Source organism: Cupressus sempervirens, chromosome 9 (genome assembly GCF_028749045.1).
Source record: "Cupressus sempervirens isolate cs-2001-9-10 chromosome 9, ASM2874904v1, whole genome shotgun sequence".
Taxonomy (NCBI): Eukaryota; Viridiplantae; Streptophyta; class Pinopsida; order Cupressales; family Cupressaceae; genus Cupressus; species Cupressus sempervirens.
In genome coordinates, this window is record NC_143126.1 from 27,390,133 (window position 1) to 27,407,337 (window position 17,205).

Below are 17,205 nucleotides of genomic sequence, written 5' to 3' on the forward strand. Positions count from 1 at the left end.
CGACTCCATAGCCTAGGTGGAGCAAATAATAAGTGAAGTACAAAAGAAATTTCAAGAAATTCAAGAGAGAAAAATGTCATCTAGGAAGGATTTTTCAAACTTTTTATACTAAGGTCATGTTGATAATAAACCATAAGCATTTGGAAATGCATGAAGAGAAAATAACAGAGCTAAAGAGGGAAAAAGAAGTCTGGAAGTAGAGAATTTCCTACATCGATTCACCCCATTAGTTAGTTATTTTTGCACTTACCACTTCTTACAAGACATGGAAGGCCACAAGAATCACAACTAGTGTAGACAGTTCTTCCTAGTATGGCACTTGATCAATAGGCAGTTGCATTTTATTTTCTCATATTTATTTCCTTTATGCATTTCAGTTAACACAATTGTGTTAACTAAAAGACAATTTACTCCTTGCAGGGTAATTTTGGATATTATCTAGCCCTATGCCATATAAATATGTAATAGCTATTATCTAATAGGGTTCATTTCTCTGTACACACTAAGACCAAAATACTTTTTTTTTAAAGTTGTGCATTTTGAATTTTGAGGACAGTCTTTTTTGAATTATTAGAAAACTTAAATAAAATTCTTTAGTTTTATGTGTTGAAGCTTTCTAAAATACATACTATTATCTACTTTATAGTAATTTTCATTCTTGAGAATGTCAATTATGTGTGAAAGTTAAGTTATGTTTGCTATGTATTATGGAATTATTTGCTTTGAAGTTTGAAGGTTGTGGGAGGTGAAATTCATACTATTCATTTGCTTATCTCTTTTTAACATTCAATCATGTGGATGATATTGATTGTTAAAATTAAGTGGTTCTTCAATATTAACATTCATCTTATATTCATGAAATAACTTAAGCTTTTCAATATTTTTAGTAAAATCCTCATGGGAAAATCTTCCCTCAATAGAGGACTTAATGATTATCTTTTCATAAAAGGTTAGCTACACCTTATATAACATAAAAAAAATTTCAAGCAGAGACTTCCTTATCTATAATTAGGAATTCAATTTATTAGTTTACAAATATTTTCCTATTCAAAAGTGTCAAAATCTTGGAGAAAAATTATTTAGTAACATGGAGACTCCAATGAATTTGATGTAGTAGTTGCAAATCTAATGAAAAATAATGGAACCCTAGCTGAAGAGATCAAAAATCTTAAAATAGATCGAAAATCATAAAGCATATTACTATGTAAGGTGATTGGATAGAGAAAGAAAGCTATGGAAGACAAAGTCATGATTGAAGATGAAAAAAGTCTTTTGACCAACACACTAGAAGAGAAATCATCAGAGGTAACTTGGATTGCTAACATCAAATTAGAAACTTCGGATCAGATGTTGAATTAAAACCATGAACTAAATGCCAAGGACATTGAGATAACAACACTAAAGTTGCAGAAGGAACGGTTGAGAAATGACCTAAAAAGGAAAAAGGAGTTTGCTAATAGTTTCAATAAACCAAATAAAGCTATCAAGTACTTTGAAAAATTGATGAGATCTCCTAGATCTAATAGTGATATGTCTAGGCTGGGATACATAAGTATTGAAGAAATAAATAACAAAGGTAAGAGCTCAAAACCTACTTGCCATAATTGTGGTAAGAAAGGACATAGTGCTAATATGTGTAGGAGCAAGACTGTAAATCAGAATGTTAAGCAAAAGAGCATGGGTCACTTCCATAAGTGAAACAAACAAGGTCATTAGGCACATGAATGCAGAACCAAGACCATGTACACTCAAATATTTGAAGGATATTGTTATGACTATTAGAAGTATGGATATAGATATTTTGAGTACATATCCAAACATATGTGGTCATCAAACAAGTAGATGAAGGTAAAGTACAATGGCAACTCTTATAACTAGGATTATAACACAAGGTATAGTTGTCACTACTGTCAAGATTATGGACAAGGTCAAAGGAACCAATTTGTGAGTTCAACAAAGGCAAAGACAAGGAAAACATTGAAAATCTAAGAGATAAGATGAATAAGAGATGAAAGAGAAAGGAGGATTGCAGTACATCAAGTGTAGATGGGAGCACTTTACCTGATGGGTTAGGTGATCACACCTCATCAAACTAAGAAATAAAGAGGTATGTGGGACTAATATTCAAAAGAGATCATACCTCATCTTTAAGTTTTGTCAAAAAAATTTCATGTTACTACAAAGTGTGAAAAGTCTCTTATGGATGCCAAGTAAAATATTAGTGGATGCTAAGCTAACAAAATTGGTTAGTTGAGGTCGAGCTAATAATGGTTTTTGAGCAAATAGAAATACATGTGGATGCTGAGTGAACCTAAAATTAGTCGATGCTGAGTTTACACTTGTGTAAGCACTTTACATTAATTACAATGTTTTAAGGGCTATTTGATCAATTTCTACTGATTTAACATCATTTGAATTTGAGAAAGAAAAAAAAGAGATAAAGGCAATCTGGAGAATACCATCTGAAGCATTTGTAGAAGATTTGAATGGTCGTTTGACACCATTTCATGAAGATTTGTAAGGTATTTACCACGTGTCAAGTTATGTAGTTTCAAATTTTGCAAACCCTAGATTTATGTGATGGCATCTAGTTCTTTAAAAGAAAAAGGTGTAGAGGGAAAAGAGGTTTTAAATGTTAAGTTAATTAACAATGAGATTAAAAAACCTATTATCAAGGCTATTCTAGGTATAACATATAAACAAGATCACTCTAGTGCATTGTCTATGATACCACCACAAGTTTTAATGATTCAAGATGTTAGAAATTGTTATACTTGTAGGATTAGAAGTATAGATGATATGGAAATTAGAGAAGAGTATGGAAGACTATGTGAAAATGGAGCTTTGAAGGAACAATACAACATTGTTGAGAAGAAAGGGTTATCTTGTGCCCTAGATTTTATATTTTCAAAATTACATGGATTAGGATTATCTTAAGTAGAATTGATGACAACTTATTATGGCTAGAGGATGGTTTGGTTGAAATTACAAAGAAAATTATTCATAGGGTAATGGGGTATCTATCCCTAGATCAAACAAAGACTATGAGAAGTGAGTCAGAGGAAGTCATTGAAAAGAACATAGGGGCTATGTGGAACAAAAGGGGAATGATAATTGATACAATCATAGATCCTATAATAGCTTTTGTAGTGAGGGTAATAGCACATAAGTTTTATCAATCAAGCAAGTTAAATAGTGTACATTGCATTACAGTGGATATGGGCTATAAATTTGTGAAGAAAGATCATACTTATGATCTTACCAAGTTGTAGTTGCAACAATTGATTCAAAATCTAGGAGCAATAAGGAAAAAAAAGAGTGTTGAGTGCAAATTTGAATCTATTTTGGTATGTATTTTCTTCATATGTGTAGAATACATTTCCTACATTTGGTAAGGTTGCATGGAAGACAAGTAGATCAATTGCAGTATAGATAGGAGAGTTCATTGAACAGTTAGGAAATAACTTTGAGTCAGTAATGACTAGTTCTTGTGAAGATTATAAATAGTCTATGAAGAAGAGATTAAGGATTCTAGTTTCACTAGTGAAGAAACATTATGATGATATTTTCTTCCTAGTTGACATTGATCATACATATGTACAAGAATAAATTCCTAGAGGTTGAGGCCATTAGGATATGACATAAATGTTGATGAGGCCTCTGCAAAAATCACAACATTACTTGCAAAAGAAGTGGACAAAGAAGCCAAAGCATTTGGTAACTATCAAATGGCCAAATCTAAAATCACTATGGAGTTGAAGATTGCCTCTATAATTAGGAAGAAGAAAACATTGGTGAAGAAACTGAAAGAAAAATTTGGTGAAGGAGCTAAGGAAGAGGAAGAAGAAGAAGAAGACACACAGGCTCAAGCTCCACTAGCATTAACACAAGGTCAAGGAGAGGATCAACCAGAGGAGGAGATAGAAATTGTTGAAGGTGTCGAGGGAGAAGAAGCTGAGGAAGCACCTACTCCTAGTGACAAGAAGAAAAGGAAAGTAAAGACACTTGTAGTGACAAAACAAAAGAAAGCTGCAAATCCAAGTCAACCCAAACCAACAATATCTACCACAAGGGTTATTAAAAAAATTACTACATAGAAGGCCGAAGAAGTACCCATGCCTAAAGAGCAAGAAGGTGGACCATAGAAAAGACCAAGAATAAATTATGTTGATCTAGCTAAATCTAATGAGGAGAAGATTGAATTTGATAACAATAGCCAATTCCAATTGGTGAGTCATAGTCCCTCCCTAGAATTAGATAAGTTATGCGAGAACATTAGAAACAATGCTAACTTGTCAAGTTTCTCTCACATTGAATTTTATAACCTTGGAAAGATTGAGAAGAATAAAGTAGAGGATGAAATATATGCCATGATAGCTACTTTTAAGAAAACTCCTCTAGAAATTGCCAACTCCATACCTAAGAGTTTATATCATAGAGTTGAGCAGAAATGGTTCTATTGTTTAGACACAAAGAAGAAAATTAGGGAGACAGCCCGCCCTCAAGTTATGCCAAAACTTAGCAAGGCACAAATGTCTAAAGCCATAAAGAAATATGCTATGAGATTTGTACCTAAATATAAGGCATTTAGCATATAACAAAACAACATAGAGGATGTTCTACTAAAGTCCAAAGAAATGTAGAAGATTGCATATGAACTACCACAACCAAAGAAGGTGAATGGGTAAAAGTACAAAGCTATGTCACCTTTTAGGCTAACTTATCAGAAAGACTGAATTTGGGTATTTTTAACCATTTTTTTATTTTTTATTTTTTCAAACATATGATCTTGATAAAATTATTCTAGCTAAGTTATATATGGTCTCACACTTTTCCAATTGGAAATGTCTATTAAATACATGTTTTATACTAGTTAGTATCCAATTACTAAAAAAAACAATTATTTTAGAAAATTGACATTTCAATAACTCTTACTATTTATTATGATAAATTTTTAATAACATATAAACACCATTTTATAGAGCTCAAAGTCAAGATTATTCTCATATAGAGTTCATAGTGTTTTAATTAGATATAGTATATTGTAATTTAAAAATTCTACAAGTATGTATTTTAACACTCGAGAAGATGTCAATTTTGAGAAAGAAAATAATATTAAATAATATCAATTTTTTTAAAAATTATATGATTTATAGAGGAGAGAGTCCTCTTCCAAAATCTATAATTTTTCTTTTGGTTGGAATAGATCTATTTTGAGAAATGTGGTGGGAGATGAAAACTATTTATTTGAGTAAATTGAAATTTGAATCATTATAAAAGAGAAAATGTAGGTCTAAAGCCCATTTTTATTTTTTATTGTTCTAGCTACATATATTATTGATAATATAATCTAAGATTAAATGGAAATAAGTTTATTTCCATATAGTTTTGTGGTGGAAATTAGACACCTAATTTCCAACATTTTTTAGTAACTAAAATTTATCTTTAAAAATTAGGAAAATATATAATTTCTTATTCAAAATAATTATTAAAAATTATAATCCTAAAATTTATCCATTTCTACACACTTCATTAGTTTACTTCATTTAAAAATCTAAATAATAATACTAGTTCTATGTCATTGAATGTGAACAACTAGAATTTTGTTAGCCTTTTCCTTTGTAAAAGGGTGACACAAATTTGCGCTTTTACCCAAACAAGAAACTATTAAGCTGAAAGATGATAAAGAAGATGAAAAAAAAGAAGGCACAATTGAGCAAGTCACTAATATGGATGTTGATAATCAGGCAATAGTTGAGGAAGAGTAGCAACTAGATCAGAGTGTACAAGATACACAAATGCTGAGTGTTATCCCTCCATGGGTAATAAGTATAATTCCTTAAACTATCATAGTAAAGGATTTTTTTGATCCTACTAATCTAAAAATAAATCCCCTAATAGAGTAAGATTTGAAAAGAATACTTGACCAATCCACACTATAGGCCAAATTATGTGACAACCCTACATTGGTGTTGATAAAATTTAGAAGTCAAAGTCTATGATTGTAGGGGAGGAAGTCACAACACAAGAAACATCTAAAATCACTCTTCAAGTCACAAGTGTACAACCTTTACCATATTTATTTTTATATCAAAGGAAGTAGACAATAGGATGCACTATCAGTACAACCATGGAAAGAACTCTAGTCTTAGAAGGTGCACAAGAACGTAAAAAATACAAGGTTGAGATAGTTGGAGAAGATAAGGTGGAAACACTAGTCAATGATGAGACACCAAGTCAAATAAGTCAAGTATATGTACCTACACCTCTAGCACAAGATCAAGATGTAGCTAAAATCAAAGAGGTAGAAAATGACAAGCCTAAAGAGAAAAATTTGATACCCAAGTTGAAGGAGCTAGAAGCAATTCAAGCATTGGTAACATTACCAGAATCAAGAACTACTTCCAATCAAACTCTCTAGAGGTCAAACACAGATGCAACACCATTGAAATTCTTAGTGTTGAGTCCTAACTCATCGAAGGTAGAAGAAGTAATAAATTATGAAGATGTTAGCCTAGATGAAGAAATTGTATTTCCTAAGTTCAATTATACTACAATAACAATTGAGTAGATGGGTATACTTCAAGAGGCCCTAGCAAGAAATAAACATCAAGAATAGCTTAGAAGGGTGCATAGGTAGAAGCAAACTTTGATTTAGATCCAAGAAATTTTCTTAGATGCACTTAGTCTGCCTGCTCCAAATGAAAAAAAGCCAATCATTGAAAAATTGACCAACATAGAAGAAAATATAAGTAATACAAACCTAGATACTAATGTCAAATTGTTAGAATGTTCTAAGAAAATATCTAGTGAAATTGCACTAACACAAGTTGCATTGATAACTATGATAGATAGTGTGAAGAAGGTACCAGAGAACATTTTCTCTCTATACACCAAATTATGTAATACTACACTCCGCACATAGGAGATAAGGAATCACATCCTGAGATTGGAAAGTCAAATGTAGTCATTCAGAGCTAAATTTCCCATGACTCTAGCTCAAAGTGAGAAACATTTTTAGGACCCTCTTGTAATCCTAAAGTTAGTTAGCAACTTTACAAGTAGATGAAGCCAATATTAGGATTAAATTGATTAGCATCAAGTGTACATTGACTCCTCATATGGAGATTCTACACAAGGAGCTAGGCTATGCAAAATAGTCACGAAGAAAGACCTCAATTTTTCTACATCAGATGTCTTAGTGCACCTTGTTGTTAAGATGGCCATCCAGATTAAGTCTTTGGAGGTAGTATGTGATAATTAGGATGCAACTCTTAAGATTATTCTTGAGGTCCATAAATCTTTTTTGTACAAATACACTATTAGTGTATAATCCATTGTCATCAGTGTCAAAAGGGAAAGTAAGAGCTAAGGGGGAGCAAGAGAAAGCAAGTAGAAAGTAGAGAAAGAGTATTAGTTGAGGAAAATCTACTTAGCAGGAAAAAGATCTTGATATAGAATAAAGTACAGAATGGATCAAACAACTTAGGGGGAGTTATAAGATTTTAAGGTATAAGTCATGTTGAAAAATTTTGATATTTTGAAATTTTGGATAGAAGCAGAATAAGAGTTTATGTTATGATCATATGAATAAGGTTATTAGTGTATGACCAACTATTTTCGACACTCATGTCAAAGGGGGAGATTGTTAATCTTAGATTGGTTTTGACAAGTGAGTGTCTACACACTTAAGTCATCTAATTAGTTCATGCCAAACAAGTAACATATATTGAGCACAACATGTAAATTTATAGCATGCCAAGTTCACTCATATGTCGTGTCACTCAAGTGGTGAGAGATAGTATATGCTGAGTGATGTAATATTCAAACAAGCAGTGCATACCAAGTCATTTAGATATCGACTGACAGCATTGAAGTCATAGTATGTACCAAGCACTAAAGACTTCAGGTGCTAAGTAACATAGTTTTTGCATAGTTGTTTGTATTGGCACAAACTACTATGTAAACCATTTTTGAGCTGACTTAAAGATTGAATATGAAATTTTCTTGATAAGGATGAATCTTAAGTTGGAATCCCTATGTATAACATGCACCCAATCAGGTAAAGGGAAGGTTTAAGCAGAAATATGGATGAATCATAGACGTTGATTCATACCTAACCCTAAGTCACATAGGTCTTCTTAAGGAGGAAAAACCATAAACTTATTATGAGCATGAAAGGGAATGAATGAATCATCAAGGAGAGTTTTAGATGCACAAACTAGGACATTCATGGTGACCAAGGCATTATGATCTTAATGGAATTGCATAATCAGTTAAAGGAGAATGGAGGAAGGAAGCAGTGAACAATAGAAAGACATTTGATCAAGAAGGATCAAGTACACAATATAATAGAGGTGATCTATCATCAAGCATCAAAGTGCTAACCATAGGACCATTGCTAAGACATTCTAACAAGTGAATCAGTAAAATAAATTAATAAAGTAGTCCTAACAGGTTGTATTGAAATCCTCTAACAAGGTGCTTACTTAATTGTGAGTTGAAGTCCTTTTACCAAGCTCTTTTATAATGGGGTGTTGAAATCCTTTAACAGGGTGAGACCTAATAGTCTTTTTAAGCCTTTAACATGATAGACATTTCACATGGTAGATCATGGTTCATGATCAAACAATGTAAAATTCATTAGATACAATTTATTATTATAGTAATGAAGATTTGTGGGTGTCATCCCCACCCTCATTTTACCTTCTCATTGGAAGGTTTCAAGGTAATCATATCTTGTGTCATATATGTGTGAATGCTCACTTATTTACATGCTTTAGATGTATATGCTTTACATGGTATTTCAATTTACTTATTGAATATGTGAGATGGATGCGTTGTGAATATTTTATGGATCAAATTTTAAAGAACTAATTCACCTTTGCCCCCTATCCCCCTCTTAGAAGTTTACCTTTCCTATTGTAATTCCAACAAGAACTTCGTAAAAACTTTACACGTCAGCCTCGCAAAAGTACAAGGTGCATTAGTTAAACTTGTAATCATGCAAAAATAGTCATCTAGACTATGACCCCACTTTCTAACATATTTAAATAGATTATCTATTTCTTATCTTTGATCACATCCTCAAGAACCTATTTATTCAATTATAACCTATTTTTTGACAACTTTATCCTAAGTCTTTTATTTAATTGAGAACATGGTCTCGTTAATTAAATATAAATTCTCCACTTCCCATTTATCTTAAGGTGTGCACACAAAGCACTATTCTTGTTTTAAAATAAAATAAAAGGTGTTTTGTCTCACATAAGGGGAACACTTTCCAAAGTTGATGAAATCTTTATTCTCCTCCACACATCTCTCAGCTTCTTAAAATCCACCATTGATCTTGACTAGGTGAGATTCTTGTGTACATGGATTACTCAAGATGATCATCCACCCTAGATTAAGGCTCTCTTGGATCTTAATCTCAACCTTTCATTCTTATTTAAAAGAGAGAGTTCTCTCCTTATTTGTGATCTATTATGCTTTGTAAAAACATTATGATGCAAGATTTCTAGCTGAATTTGGAGCTTTGGAGAAATGGAGCATTCTTTTACTTGCATTCACACACTTTCGTCCCACATACTTGTATCATTTTGTACTTCCATGTAACTTAGTTTTTTTTATGAATTATAATATCACACCTAGCCTATATAGGGTGATATATAACAATTTGTTCTTGTTAGATTAAGTTTCAATCTTCCATGTCATTCTAGTTTAGCTTGCATTTTTAAGGCATTGCATTGTGATTCTTGGATGCTAACTTTTTTCTCCCATATTTGAGTATTTCATTCTATGGTGCACCTTAGAAGGGCTACATAAACTAGGAGAGCCATCATCTTATTTCATTTTCACATCATAGATAGAAAGATATAAGCCACCTATTGAGGTACTCTTCATTAGGGGTATTCTCAATAATAAGGGTTTATAGAAGTGTGACACATTTTTAGTACAAATGTTTTGCTCCCATTGTGGGGCTGCACAACCTTGTCCATCTCATATTTCTATATTCTTTACATAGAAATATCATATGATAATTTTCTAGAATCATATTATACTTTCTCTAATAGTGATGTGATACACTTCCATTTCTTTTGTCATATTGGCTATGTGTATTATGTTGTCCTTTTATTCTAAATTGTTTGGTGTAGAGTATAGGACCAAATAAAAATATCACCTAGGCATACAAGTAAGTATCATATGATATGGTTGTAGCTAGAAGTATCAACCAGACTATTTTGGTTAGCTACATGGCTTCTTAGTTTGCATTTTTAGTTTTCAAAGCTTTCTATTCCATATTTCTTGTTTTCTAACAATCCTAACAAGTGGTTTTGGAGGGTATATTTTATATTTTTCTAACCTTGTTGCACCCTTACACTTGATTTATAGGTTCTATTTGTTTCTTTTCTAAAAGAGAAAAATAGCAATAAAAAAAAGGTCTATGAACATTTGCTGCAAGGCTTCCCAAACTAGAAAATAGTTGTGTCTTCTTTCATTTTCAAGTGCAACATTAAACTAGTTGTTTCTTTTCATTAGGCACACAAAAATCACAAGTAGGGCTTCATTGTTAGTAGGAGAGTATACTCTTCACCTTTTAGGTGAATTGGGAATCTTGACCCTTCATTGAATCATGAAAGTGGGTGGGATAATCCACTCTTTAGTGGTTTCAATTAACTTGTATGGCATGTTTGGTGGAAACATTAGGGAGTAGGAGAGTATGATCTTCACCTAAAGGGTGAATAAAAAGTTTTGACCTCCTTGGAGTAGATGCATTTTGTTAAATCTCCTAGCGAGATTCATACCTTTAGAGGGCCTACTATTGGTGGAAAGCTACCAATAGGGATGACCCAAAATGGGAATTAGAATAACCTAGTTAACTTGACCCATTATAATCTCAAATCCCTTGATAATGGCCAAAGCCTTAGGGGATGTAACACTTAACTTCACCTAGTGAGATTACTTGTGGGATTGGGACCATGAGGAATGTTGGATACAATTGTTAATTGTATATTGTCTTTGATGTTACAAAAAATGTCATATCAGTCATTAGACAAAGTGTATCGAGCTCAGATGATTTGCAAAGAAATTTACAGTGTCTACTGAACGTTCCTAAACATAACAAAGAAAAGCTAATGTTTACCAAGCTCACTCAGTTATCAAAGGAAAAGTGGTAGAAAGTTAGCCTCTACTGAGCTCCCAAGGTTAACAAAGAAAAGCTAATGTTTACTGAGCTCACTCAGTTATCAAAGGAAAAGTGGCAAAAAGTTAGCTTCTATTGAGCTCCCAAGGTTAACAAAGAAAAGCTAATGTTTACAGAGCTCACTCAGTTATCAAAGGAAAAGTGGCAGAAAGTTAGCTTCTACCGAGCTCCCAAGGTTAACAAAGAAAAGCTAATGTTTACCAAGCTCACTCAATTATCAAAAGAAAAGTCGTAAATAGTTAGCTTCTATCGAGCTCCCAAGGTGAACAAAGGAAAGTTAATGTCTACCAAGCTCATAAAGTCAGCAAAGGAAGATCAGTGCTAATCGAGTTCACTCGGTCTCCAAAGAATTTTTGTAGGGTTTGCAGTGTTTACCGAGCTTCACTTGGTTAACACTAGAAAACCATGCTGGAGCAATGGTTACCCAGTTTGGTCAGCCAGTGGAGGATTTTATTGTTTAAATATTAAGTTCAATTGTTCTATGCAGTCGACTGATGTAATGATTCTTTTAGTTGTTGTAAATTATATTTGAGCCAACTTGATAATCTGAAAGGTATATATTTAGATGTTCAAGTTGTGAATTAAAGTGTGAATATGAATATATGGGTAAGGATGGAATAAGTGAATTGAGCGAATTTTGATGAAGGATTAGATATCTTGGAGGAGATGCAAAGTTGTATTCAATTAGCTAGGATCCAGTAAAAGCATAACAGAGATCTATAATCAGAAAAAGATAAGCTGCATATCATTCAGGTCATCTCATTGTTGCTTTCTAACCATAGTAATAGTGAATCTAGAATCTCTTAACAGAGTTGGTTTAACAACCATTTTGTAAATCCTCTAACAAGGTGGCAGTTCAGTTGAATTGTTCTCAAGACCTCTAACCGGGCCACTCTTAACATGGTGATTAAATCCTCTAACAAGGTCACACCTAACAGTGTGTTTTGTAACCTTTAACAGGGTTAGCTCCTAATAGGGCTCACTTCAGAAGACTGAAAATTGGTGACTACTTACTTGGTGGTTTCTCCCATATTGGGTTTCCACATTAAATCTGGTGTCTCTTGTGTTCATTTATTTTAATCTTTGCAAGCATATTAATGACTATGAATGCTAGATAATTAGTAATTAGTTAATATATCGAGCTACAATATTCCTACACTGTTTATCAAGTATCGACAGTAAGTAAAGACATCTAAAGAATTTATTTTTGGAATTGAATTTTGTGGTAACTGATTTGCCCCTCCCCTTTTAGTTACTTCATCTATATTTCCAACAATTGGTATCAGAGCTTCTGGTGATTGCAGGACAAGATTTCAAGGATCTAAGCCAAAGATTAGGATGTCTTATAAGAGGAAAATTTCAATACTCAATAGGAAAAACTTCTTAGTATGGTAAGGGTTGATGAGACTTCATCTAGCTTCTATTGGAGGTATAGGACTAAAATACCTTGATAAAAAATATGTAGAACCATCTGGTACACTATCTATCAATGATATTGCTGAAAAGAATACCCACAACATTATGATGATAGATATAGCATCTTCTTTGAGTTATGAAGAATTTGATGACATTAAGGACTACAAATATGCCTTTGAAATGTGGGAAAAGCTAAGAGAAATCTATTGAGGAAATGATAATGTAAGAAGAGCCAAAGCAGAAAGTTTGAGAGGACAATTTGATCAAATGAGGATGAGAGAGGATGAAAACATTGCAAAATATGTTGAAAGAATCAAAGCATGTGTCAGTGCAATCAAAGCATCTGGAGGAGATATCAAGGAGGAGACAGTAATAAGTAAAGTTCTTAGAACTCTACTTCCCATTTATGCAATCAAAGTTTTTGCAATTCAAGAAAGAAGATGTGAAGCAAATCACAAGATAAATCTAGAGGCCATAGTTGGAAGATTGACTACATTTGAAATAGACAACTTTGACAATTATGTTCCAGCTTCCAAGAACATTGAATCAGCATTTGAAGCCAAGCTTTCACTTAAGGAGAAAAGAAAAAAGAAAAAGGAATCTTAGTCAGGAAGTGAAAATGAATCAGACCAAAGTTCAAACAGTAATCTTGAAGTGATTGAAGCTCTACTAGCAAGGAAATGTTCTAGAGGTAGAGGTAAATTTAAAGGTAAAGTTCCTCCAATCTGATTTTCATGTGAAGAAGTTGGTCATATTGATGCTAGGTGCCCAAACAAGTAGAACAAAGATGACAAGAAAGGTTACAAGTACAATGGCAAGAAAGACTTCAAATCATTCAAAGATAAAGGTAAGAAAACATGTTTTATGGCTAAAGATTCTAATGATTCTAATGATGAAGAAGAAGATGAAATTGTCTACATTGCTGTGAAAGATGAATTTGATAATGATGAGGAAATGGCACTCATTTCTCAAATGAACAAAAATGATACATGGATCATAGATAGTGGTTGTTCTCATCACATGACTAGTGATAAAACTAAGTTTGAATACTTTGAAAACTATGATGGTGGCAATGTAAGATTTGGTAATAATGAACCTTGTTGTATAAAAGGAAGAGGAAGAATCTCTCTAACCAAAGAATTTATATGTGATAATGTATATTGGGTAGAAGGACTAAAGCATAATTTGTTGAGTGTGGCACATCTACTCAATAATCGATTCAAAGTAGAATTGATGCATGGAAAAGGAAGACTGTTGGATGGCAAAGGAAAACTGATTGGGTTAGGCACTCAAACAAAAGGTAACTTATTTTATCTTGAACTTGGTGAATGTTCATGTTTTATTGCTCAAGTTGAAGAAAGTTGGTTATGGTATAAAAGGTTGTGTCATGTAAATTTTGATAACTTGGTAAAAATAAGAAAATTCAAGAAAGTGAGAGGCATTCCTAACATAAAGAAACCTGAGGTCGGTCTATGTAAGAATTGTCAGATTGGTAAAATGGGAAAGACTAGTTTTAAAAGTAGAAACTATCAGTCTGAAGATATATTAGAAATTGTGCATACTGATTTATGTGGACCCATTGGAATTGAAAGCTATACTGGAGAAAAATTCTTCATTCTTTTTGTCAACGATTACTCAAGAATGATGACTGTCATGTATCTAAGGAACAAATCCAAAGCATTTGAGAAATTCAAATGGTATTTGGCTAGAGTGGAAAAGGAAATAGGAAAAAGATTGAAATGCTTAAGGTCAGACAGAGGAGGAGAATTCATTTCACATAAGTTCAATAACTTCTGCATTGAAAGAGGAATCAAAAGACAAGTACCAGCCCCTGGAACTCCTGAACAAAATAGAATAGCTGAAAGGAGGAACAGATCTATCATGGATTGTGCAAGAACCTTAATGATTGAAAAGAACATTGCTCTCAAATACTGGAAGGAAGCTATCAGCACTGTAGTTCATACCTTGAATCAGGTACAGCTTAAAAATGACTCATTCAAAAACTCCTTATGAGCTATGGTATGGCTACAAACCTAATGTAAGTTATCTAAAAGTATTTGGAAGTAAATGTTATATTTTGAAAGAATCTAGAAAAGGAAAATTTAATGTAAAAGGTGATGAAAGAATATTTTTGGGATACTCTTGCAAAGTAAAGCATGTAGATGTTTGAACCTATCTACTTACAAAGTCATAGAAAATGCACATGTGAAAGTTCATGAGTTTGCAGAAAGGACTGAAGAAGAAAGCAAAAGGGAACCAGAAGATTATAGAAGGTTTGTTTTCATTGAACCTGATACAGTACCAGTCAATTAGGAATCTTCTACTCCTGAGTCATCAGTAACCAAGTTATAGGAAGTTCAAACCGAGCTACAACAACCCGAGTTACATTTAGATGCTATCGAGCAAGTGTCTATCGAGTCTGAAGGACCCAAGTTAGAACAACCACAACCTGAAGTTGAAATGCAAGAAGATAACAATGAAATTCTTTCAAAAGGAAAGGAACTTGTATTAGCAAAATATGTCAGGAGACATCATTCAACAGATCAGATCATTGGAGACAAATCTGAAAGAACCATGACAAGAAGTAAGTTGAAAGGTACTTGTTTACTTGCTAATTTTGAACCTAGAAATATCAATGATGCATTGGAAAATGATAGTTGGATTGAGGCTATGAATGAAGAAATAGAACAGATAGAGAAAAATAAGACATGGACTCTTGTACCTAGGCCTAAAGATAAAAATGTGATTGGAACTAAGTGGGTATTCTAAAAAAAGTTGGATGAAGATGGTAAGGTATCAATAAACAAAACAAGACTAGTATGCAAAGGTTATGCTCAAGAAGAAGGAATAGACTATGGAGAAACTTTTGCTCCTATTGCAAGATTGGAAGGAGTCAGAACCTTACTTGCATATGCTTCTCACAAAGGATTCAAAATTTATCAAATGGATGTCAAGTCAGCATTCCTCAATGGTATATTGGATGAAGAGGTCTACATTGAACAACCTAAAGGTTTTGTTGATCTAGATAAAAGGAACATGGTTTTCAAATTACACAAGGCATTGTATGGTATGAAAAAATCCCCTAGAGCATGGTATGAAAGATTGCATAACTATCTTATTCAAATTGGTTTTCAAAGAACTAATGATAACAATAGCTTGTATATAAAGGAAGGACCAGATAATAAGATTGTTTTGGCAAAAATATTTGTAGATGATAATGTTTTCATAGGGAATGATGATCTATGCAAAGAATTTTTAGAGAAAATGAACAAGGAATTTGAGATGTCTATATTTGGTGAAATCAAATTCTTTGTTGGTCTTCAAATTCAACAGAATAAAAATGGTATCTACATCACTCAATCAAAATATATCAAGAAGATATTGAAAAATTTTGGTATGGAAGATTGTAAACCACTTGGGACTCCTATGTGTACTAGATTAAAACTTACCAAGGAAGATGAATCAAAAGAAGTAGATCAAACATTGTACAGATCTATGATTGAAAAGTTGCAGTATGTAGTTCATACTAGGCCAGATATTGCCCTTGCAATTGGTATTGTAGCAAGATTTTCAGAAAAACTAAGAGAAAATCACATGATGGCAATCAAAATAATAATGAGATATTTGAAAGGAACTGAAGATTATGGTTTATGGTACAAACTTGGAGGCAATTTAGATTTGAAAGTGTTTACTGATGCTGATTGGGCAGGAAACCTTGACGACAAAAAAAGTACAAGTGGAGGAGCATTCTTTCTTGGAAAAAGGTTGGTTTCTTGGACAAGAAAAAAGTAGAATTGTACAACTCAATCTATAGTAGAGGTAGAGTATGTTCCTATAGCAATAAACTATTCTAATATTGTTTGGTTTAAACAATTGTTGGGAGGCATGAAGGTAGAAATCAAAGAACTAGTTTTATGTTTTGTGATAATACAAGTGCAATCAACATATCTAAGAATCTAGTGATGCATTCCAAAACCAAGCACATTGCAATAAAATATCATTTTGTCAGAGAATTGGTGCAAGATAAGGAGATTAGATTGGAATATATTCATACAAAGGAACAAATTGCTGACATATTCACAAATCCATTACCTAAGGATGCATTCTTGTATCTAAGAGGTAAGTTGGGGTCACTCCCTTATCTGAAGTTCACTAAAATGAAGTTTTAGTGATGCACCAATGCATACCAAGTTGAATATCTCTTAGTTGATGTAACATAATCAGGTAATATTGCATATGAATCAGTACTAAAGGTACATTCAAATCCATTTGAATTGTGTTGTCTTTAGCATGTGTTGTCAAAGAGGGAGATTTTTACTGTCATATCTTTCTGAAATTTGTTTGAAAGGAAGAATTTTTCTTCGAGAAGAATATGTTTTTCACTCACAAAAGGAGATTACTGAAAGAGGGAGAGTTTTCTATCTAATAAAAAAAGTTGTTCTAATAGAAAAAGGCTTGTTAGACTTGTTTTCAATTTCATTCTACTATGGCATGCTGTGTTGCCATGAATGCTAAAGAGGGAGATTGTTGGATACAATTGTTAATTGTGTATTGTCCTTGATGTTACAAAAAATGTCATATCAGTC